The following is an 8,582-nucleotide window of genomic DNA, read 5'->3' as shown; positions in this document are numbered from 1 at the left end:
ACAACATGGTATTGGCATAAAAGCAGACACATAGACCAATGAAACAGAATAGAGAACCCAGAAATAAATCCATGCATGTATAGCCAACTGATTTTCAACAAAGGCACCATGAACATGCATGGGAAAAAAGGACAGTCTCTTTGATAAATAGTGCTGGGAAAACTGGATATCCACATGCAGAAGGAGGAAACAAGACACCTATCTCTCACTATATACAAAAATCAACCCAAAATATATTAAAGACTTATATGTAAGTCCCAAACTATAAAATTACTAAAAGAAAATACAGATAAATGCTTCATAAAATTGGACTGGGCAAGGATTTTTTTAATAAGAACTCAAAGGCACAGGCAACAAGAGTAAAAATAGACAAATGAGATTACATAAAACTAAAAGCTACTGCATAGCAAAGGAAATAATCAATGGAGTGAAGAGACAATCTATAGAGTGGGTGAAAATATTTGCAAACTTTTCATCTGAGAAGAGACTAATAAAATATGTAAGCAACTCAACTGAATAGCAAGCAACCAAATAATCCTATTAAAAATGAGCAAAAGGTCTAAATAGACATTTTTATTTATTTTTTTAAACATACAAAAAACTTTATTTACAGTTGAAAACCTAAACACAATCTTGGATCCTGAATCTCTGATACTGCTAGAGTCTGTTGATCAAATGGCGTAGCAGCAGGCAGGGAAGCAAACACAGGGGCCAGTCCAGATTATCTTACTCAAGAACATTGCCAAGAGGAAGTGAAAGTCTGATTCAGTCTTGGTCTGAACTACATCTCCCCACACCGTGAGATCACCATATGTACCTTGGCCTTATTATTGGTGCCTGTGGGAACATTTTCAATCTTTCTTATCAGTAGAAGTCCATCAATGATTTTTCCAAACACTACATGCTTCCCATCCAGACCATTGCACTTAGAGCGGGTGATAAAGAACTGACAGCCATTTGTACTGGGACTGCTGTTCACCATGGAAAGCAGGACTGGAGCTGGGTATCTGATTTTAAAATTTTCATCTGCAAATGGTCCCTGGTAAATGCTGGTGACTCCAGTAACATCTCCATTAACAAAATCTCCACCCTGAATCATGAAATCCTTTATGACCCTGTGAAAGGTGCTCCCTTTGTATCCTATTGGAACCCGATCTTTTCTGAATTCTCCAGTGCTGAACTGCCCAAAGTTCTCAGCTGTGTTAGGCACAGTGTCTACAAAGAGCTGGATCTTCATGTGGCCAACTTCCTGACTGCCAATGCTGACATCAAAGAACACCACGGGGGCTCAGGGCTTGAATTTGCCACCACCATGGCTTTGACTCAGAAGCAGAAGTCTGACATTTTTCAAAAGAAGACATACAAATGGCCAACAGATATATGAAAAAATGTTCAACACCACTAATCATCACAGAAATGCAAATGGGAACCACAATGATTTCATTTTACCCCAGTCAAAATGACTATTATCAAAAAAAAAAAAAAAATGAAAGATAACAAGCGTTGGGAGGATAGGGACAAAAGAAAACCAACACTGTTGGTGGAAATGTAAATTAGTACAGCCACTGTGAAAAACAGTATGGAGGTTCCTCAAAAAATTGAAACTATAATTACCATATGATCTAGCAGTCCCATTCATTACTGGGTATATATCCAAGGGAAATTAAATCAGTATATCAAAGAGATATCTGCACTCCCATAATTATTGTAACACTATTCACAATGCACAAGATATGGAGTCAACCCAAATTACTGTCTCCAAATGAATGGGTAAAGAAAATGTACATATATGCAATGGAATATTATTCAGCCATAAAACAGACTGAAATCGGCCGGGTGCAGTGGCTCACACCTGTAATCCTAGCACTTTGGGAGACCAAGGTGGGTGGATCACTTGAGGTCAGGAGTTCGAAACCAGCCTGGCCAACATGGTGAAAGCTTGTCTCTACTAAAAATACAAAAAAATAGCTGGGCATGGTGGTGGATGCCTGTAATCCCAGCTACTTCAGAGGCTGAGACAGGAGAATTGCTTGAACCTGGGAGGTAGAGGTTGCAGTCAGCCGAGATCACGCCGTTACACTCCAGCCTGGGTGACAGAGTGAGGCTCCTTCTCAAAAACAAACAAACAAACAAACAAACAAAAAACCAGAATGAAATCCTGTTACTTGCAACAACACAGATGAACCTGGAGGACATTATGCTAAGTACAATAAGCCAGACACAGAAAGACAAACACCACGTGATCTCACTCATGCAGAATTTTAAAAAGTTGATTTTATAGAAATAGTATAATAATGATTAGCAGAATCTGGGGATGGGAGCAGGGACATGTACAAAGTTACAGTTAAAAAGTGTAGAGGCCGGCCAAGTGCAGTGACTCACACCTGTAATCCCAGCACTTTGGGAGGCCGAGGCAAGTGGATCACCTGAGATCGGGAGTTCGAGACCAGCCTGACCAACATGGAGAAACCCCTTCTCTACTAAAAATACAACATTAGCCAGGCGTGGTGGCGCATTCCTGTAATACCAGCTACTCGGGAGGCTGAGGCAGGAGAATCGCTTGAACCTGGGAGGTGGAGGTTGCAGTGAGCCACGATGGTGCCATTGTACTCCAGCCTGGGCAACAAGAGCAAAACTCCATCTCAAAAAAAAAAAAAAAAAAAAAAAAGAAAGTGTAGAGGCCAAGATTTTCTGAAAAAAATCACGGACATGAGGCAGATTGCTCAATAGGTGAAAAGGCATACAAATTATTTAACATGTATACACAGGAGGCTTCAGAATGATGACCTCAAAGATACAAGGGAAATGATTAACTTTTATAAAGCTGAGGTTAATAACGTATGGACAATGGTCTAGAAGTATGATTGAAGAAAAGGGTATGATCTAATGCTGATAGACTGAGTAGGAAAACCCAGCAAGGCCTGTCTGTCTAGACTTTTCTTGGTCTCTCTGAGCCTGTATTCCTTCCTTCTAGGTGTGGGGCAGGGCCCTCTCTGAAATGGGGGTCTCATGACCTACAGTCGAACAAAGTAGGTGAGATCATTTCTTTATAACCAGTTTTTACATAGAATACTTTTAGATTTTATGTCTAGCTTTGGAGAAAAGGGGTTCTGGTTTCTATGACTCACCTTGAAGAAGAGGGATTCTAGTTTCTATGCCTACTTCCAGGGTTTTAGGGTGGGGAGGAGAATGGAACTTAGGGGGGCAGGAGAAGGTCAGAGAAAAACTTTTGTTTCTGAGGCTGCCACTGAGGCTTTCATTTTGGGATATTGTTTTCTGAACCTCAAGAAGAGGAAGAATAAATTCTGGTGTTCTATTACACGGTAGGGTGACTACAGCAAATAACAATATAACATATATTTCAAGAGAGCTAGAAGAGAATAATTTGAATGTTATCACTACAAATAAACTATCAATGTTTACAGTAATGTAAATGCAATTACCATGATTTGATAATTATATATTTATATATGAGTTGAAACATCACATTGTACCCATAAATATGTGCAATCGCATATGAATTATACATTTAAAAAACAGACTAACAAAAAAATCATGATGAGGGTATATGTAGGAGTGAAACTCAGGGGGGATGAAATGAGTACTACAATGTAATAATAATATAATCTTGAGGGTGAAAAGGTTTAAAAAATGTTTGCCTTCAATTTTTAAAATTTTTATTTGAAATAATTTCAGCCTTTCACAAGTATTGCAAAAATTATAAAATAATTATTGTGTAACCTTTATCCAGATTCTGCAAAAATTCTGTTAACATCTTACATAATCAAAGAACAATGATCAATGTCACAAAATTAACATTGATATAATTCTATTATCTAAAGATGTTATTCGAATATCACTATCACGGCTCACTGCATCCTTGACTTTCTAGGCTCAAGCAATCCTTCCACCTCAGCATCCCCAGTACCTGGGACTACAGTTGTGTGCCACCACACCTAGCTAAGACTTTCCTCCTAATGGCTCCTTCTTGCCTGAGATCCATTCATGATCATGTGTTGCATTAATTACCATGTCTTAAGAGTGGATAAATTTTAGTGATAACAATGTGCAAGTGCCAATAGGTGACTTAAGTGAAAGGGGGGTGAAATCACATTAGGAAAAATCACAGAAGTCCAGAATATCATTCGTTCACTCATTCACTCAATAAGTTCCTTTTAGTCTCTTAAATATGTGCCAGGCATATAATTATGTGCTGGATATTGTCAATAGTAGAGTAAGTATGTCATAGTTTCTGACCTCACAGAGTTCAAATCTCACCCAAATACCAGTCCCTTTAATGATTCTGACCAAAAGAAAAATCCAAAGAGGTTAATAGTTTGATAATTCACCTTGAAATATCTCCAATTATTCAACCATGAGAAGGACTCCCTTGCCAAGTTGTATGTTTTACACTTTGCACTTTGTTGCAATTTAATAAAGGTAATGATAATGATCAGTATCACTGCCTAAAGATGAAGATCAACAACATTCACCCCCATCTCCAAGTAAAAAGAGAGTTGAAATATAAATCGATTTTATTCTTCGTATAGTATTTAATATAGGGAAAATGTAATACTGTATATCACATAAGTTGTCATGCTAAGAGTTAAATGACTATTGCATTTCCAAATAAATGTCTGCATTCTATATTAAGTAATAGATAATAGAATGCCAAAATGCTTCTACTCTGAAAATAAGTGAATTACTGATGGTACTCCATGTCTCCCCACTGCCTATAAGGTAAAACAAATTGCTTAGTTTAACATTCAGGCTTTTTTACAATCTAACTCTAACCTTTCTAGCCATTCTCCATTTTTCATCCTGCAGGAAAGTCTTCCTCCATTTCAAGCAAACACTGATGTACAACATATCCTGCACTCTGTCTCTCTTATTTTTACTGTTTATTCCAAATTCAAATACTTCTTCTTGCTCTCTAATTACCCACCCTTTGTATCTCTGGTGTAGTAATTGCTCAATACATGCTATTAATTCTCTTGAATGTTTTAACTCTTAAGGTAGAAGAAACAAAACCTTGAGAACATCAGTCTAAGAACACTGGCCTTAACCTATCAACAATTAGAATGTGCTTATCAAACAACATAAATAATGAAGACCCTGGGGATCTTTCCAGGCATTCATATTTGTAAGCTATCCTGGTTGTTTCTGCCCAATAAGCACTTTCTTACAGAAACTATAAAAATAAATAGGACATAAATGTCTCTTAGAATCCTTATTGCATAGCATTCCCAAGGGTTTATTCTCCTGAGTACTACATGTTATAAACCAAGAATACAAATGAGTATAAATAGCAGTCCTGGAATATAAAACACTTACAACAAATCTAAAAGGTGTATTCATTATTATTCAAAAGCACCTTCATAGGAATATCAAAAATAGTGATGGCTGCATATAAAGCTGAGTCCTTTCAGTATTAGAGAACAATTAGGCTCAATTATATAGAAAGACTAAATAAAACATTAAGTGAAAAATCATTATGCAAGCAGATGACATAGTTTTCTTTAAAACAAATAAGTTATGATTCTAACCCACCTTTTAAAATCAGCCAGTGTATAATTTCAAGCCACTTTGAATGATTTGAAATGAAATGTTATACTACAGGATTGCTGGTCTACTTTCCAACTCAGAAATAGTAATGAATCTCTCACTATCCGTATAACATCATCTGAGAAGGTGGTGGCGTGGTATTATAAAATACTTGAATACCTGGTTCACTCTGAGCCCACCTTCATACTCATGAACATGCTGTCTTGCTGGCCTTCTCTACCTTTCCTCCCAATTCTCAAGATTCTGACTACATATTATGATGAAAAATCATCTTGATATTTTACATCTTTCTCATCAAACTTCCTTTCTTGTGTCGTCAACTGTTAGAGTGCAGGCAGATACATAGGGTATTACAAATAAAACACAAGAAATAATATTTTTCCTTCATGTTTTCTATCATTTGCTCATGAAAATCACCTCAAAAGAGGTCGCCTTGTGTCTTCTCTATGAATGACAAATGTGGAAATGAAATCTCTCTGAAGAAAATCAGTAGTGAAACCTTGATGTTTAAAAACAATATGAGTTGCTATGGAATTATACATCAATGTCTTTAAAATCTGCATGCAATTTCAGTGTTCCAACTTATAAAAGACTTGCCAGAAGGAGAGAGAAGCAAAAGGGACAAACTAGTTGAGAACATTCAATCATTGTGATATAGATATTTTGTTAATTGTACCTCTGAATTATTTGGCACATGTTACCCAAAGTGACATTTCAAGAATTTGCTAGATTCTGAACTTTTCAACATTATCCATTTTAAAAGAAAAAAAGCAGTGGCTTGGATAATCAAAGAAGTCTTTAACAGTGAAATGTACTTTTTTGCTTCAACTTGGACATAACTGGCTCTGCTTCTTTTTGTAAGTTTACACTCCTTAACACAACATCATACTAATTTAGGTATGTAGAGCTTCCCTGTTCCACATGAAAGACAGATTATTAGCAAAACTAAGTAGAGAAGGTTAGTCAGAGATGATCTCTACCTTCTCTCCCTTCTCACTTAATATACATCTTCTCTCTCAAACTACAACTTTCTCTCACTCCTGATATTCATCTCAGTTCCAATTCTGACTCTTGTTTCCTGCCAATGACAACTACAATGCTTGCTCTAATTGCCATAACCAGGGTATCTTGATTACCCTCTATCTGAAAACCAACATTTTTTTAGATCCAAAAAAAAAGTCTCCAATAGTAAAATAATGGGCCAGTGGAGGGAACATTTCAGAAGAAGTTCTGCCCAGAAAATCTCTTGTATCCATCTGGCTATGTCAAGTGTTGTGTAAGGAAAAGCCATGATTACAATGCTAGACACATAAGTACCCAATAAATACTTGTTGATTTGCACTACATTGTAATTACAATGCCAAGTATGTAAAAGTACATGTCACTTAGCTTTTTCTAACCTTGAATATCCTAAGCACATAATGATTTGGCAGAGTAAAATATCTGCAATTTGCTTTTCCTCCACGATGAGCAGATAGCAATGTGTGCTGAATTGCAGGATAATATCTGCAGACTAAAGTCGAGTCTGTGGTCAGAGGAAATGTCAGTCTTTGACTTAATGAATCTCAAGCAGAGTATTAGCTCACTGAAATAGAAAGAGAGAGAATACATTTTTAAGGCTTTATTTGAATTTCATAAAAGGAAAGAAAATCATCATGTTTATGCTCTTTACCGTGAAATTTCCAATGGATACTTGGCAACTCCAGTTTTCACCACTGACAAGTCCTCATCTAGGGGTTGCATTATCTTCATAGAGAAAGGCAGTAGAGCAAGGTTTGATGAAATTTTTCTGATAGTTCATGATTCTATTTAATGTTTTCATGAGAAGAAACAACAATGACTCTTCATACCATTTACCTCTTTACTATCCTCACAACCAAAAATAAATATGTTTTGGGGGCAGAAAAAGGCCCATAGGTGATGAAAGACTCCTAATAATGAGAGTTGGGTCAATATACCTGATGGTCAATTAATACTGCACCTGATACACTTAGCTTTTTGACATGGAATGACCTACTCTCATACTCATGAATGCATGTGCAAAACAATGTCAATATGGGCAGCCAGGTACTCAGTAGTTCTCATGGTCAGAAGTTCAGTAGTGAGACACAAGATTTTTGCCTGTGTTGGAAACTGATAAGGAAATCGTGAATTATCAGCCGGGCACAGTGGCTCACACCTGTGATCCCAGTACTTTGGGAGGTCGAGGTGGGCAGACCACCTGAGGTTGGGAGTTTGAGACCAGTCTGACCAACATGAAGAAACCCCGTCTCTACCAAAAATACAAAAATTTGCCAGGCACGGTGGCACATGCCGGTAATCCCAGTTACTCAGGAGGCTGAGGCGGGAGAATTGCTTAAACCTGGGAGGCGGAGGTTGCGATGAGCCGAGATCGTGCCATTGCACTCCAGCCTGGGCAACAAGAGCAAAACTTCATTTCAAAAAAAAAAAAAAAAAAAAAAAGAAAAGAAAATCATGAATTATGAAAACAATAGCATTCTTACTAGGGGTGATTGGGAGAGACCATACTTTTGACAGTTTATTATACAAATTTAATATCTCATCACAGATGACAGGGGGTTACCTCTATTTTATTCAGGATGTCTAGACATCACACACACCGAATCTTAAAAAATGTGTCATCTTCTCATCTCTCATCCCTAATTTTCTCTTAAGGACATAGAAGGAAAGAACCCTGAATTATAACCTGCGGGAGTCATGTTTGGTACAATTAAGATTTTATTACTCAATTAATATATTACCTCAATTCATTATAGTACCAGCAGGCAATTCTATTATGTTTTGGTACCCTATTCTGCCTTTCTTGAAGCACTTGTTTACTATATCCCTATTCATCATATCCATATTTATCTAGGCTTCATCCATACTTATAATGAGCTACAGTAGGGAGTTGGAAACCTAAAAGAGAGTATGGGGACAGTGGCAAGTTGGTATCCTCTTTCCTCAAGGAGAGTAGAGTTAGGTACTTTAGTCCAATCATGAGCAGCAGTGGGAGT

At 37.1% G+C, this 8,582-nt stretch overlaps 1 pseudogene; it reads right to left on the bottom strand.

The window, feature by feature from the left end:
• Positions 1 to 609: 609 nt before the first annotated feature.
• On the bottom strand, positions 610 to 3,045 carry LOC100994537 (peptidyl-prolyl cis-trans isomerase H-like; annotated as a pseudogene).
• Positions 3,046 to 8,582: the final 5,537 nt, after the last annotated feature.

This window comes from Pan paniscus, chromosome X (assembly GCF_029289425.2).
Source record: "Pan paniscus chromosome X, NHGRI_mPanPan1-v2.0_pri, whole genome shotgun sequence".
Lineage (NCBI taxonomy): Eukaryota > Metazoa > Chordata > Mammalia > Primates > Hominidae > Pan > Pan paniscus.
This window is presented reverse-complemented; position numbering and strand designations above follow the sequence as displayed.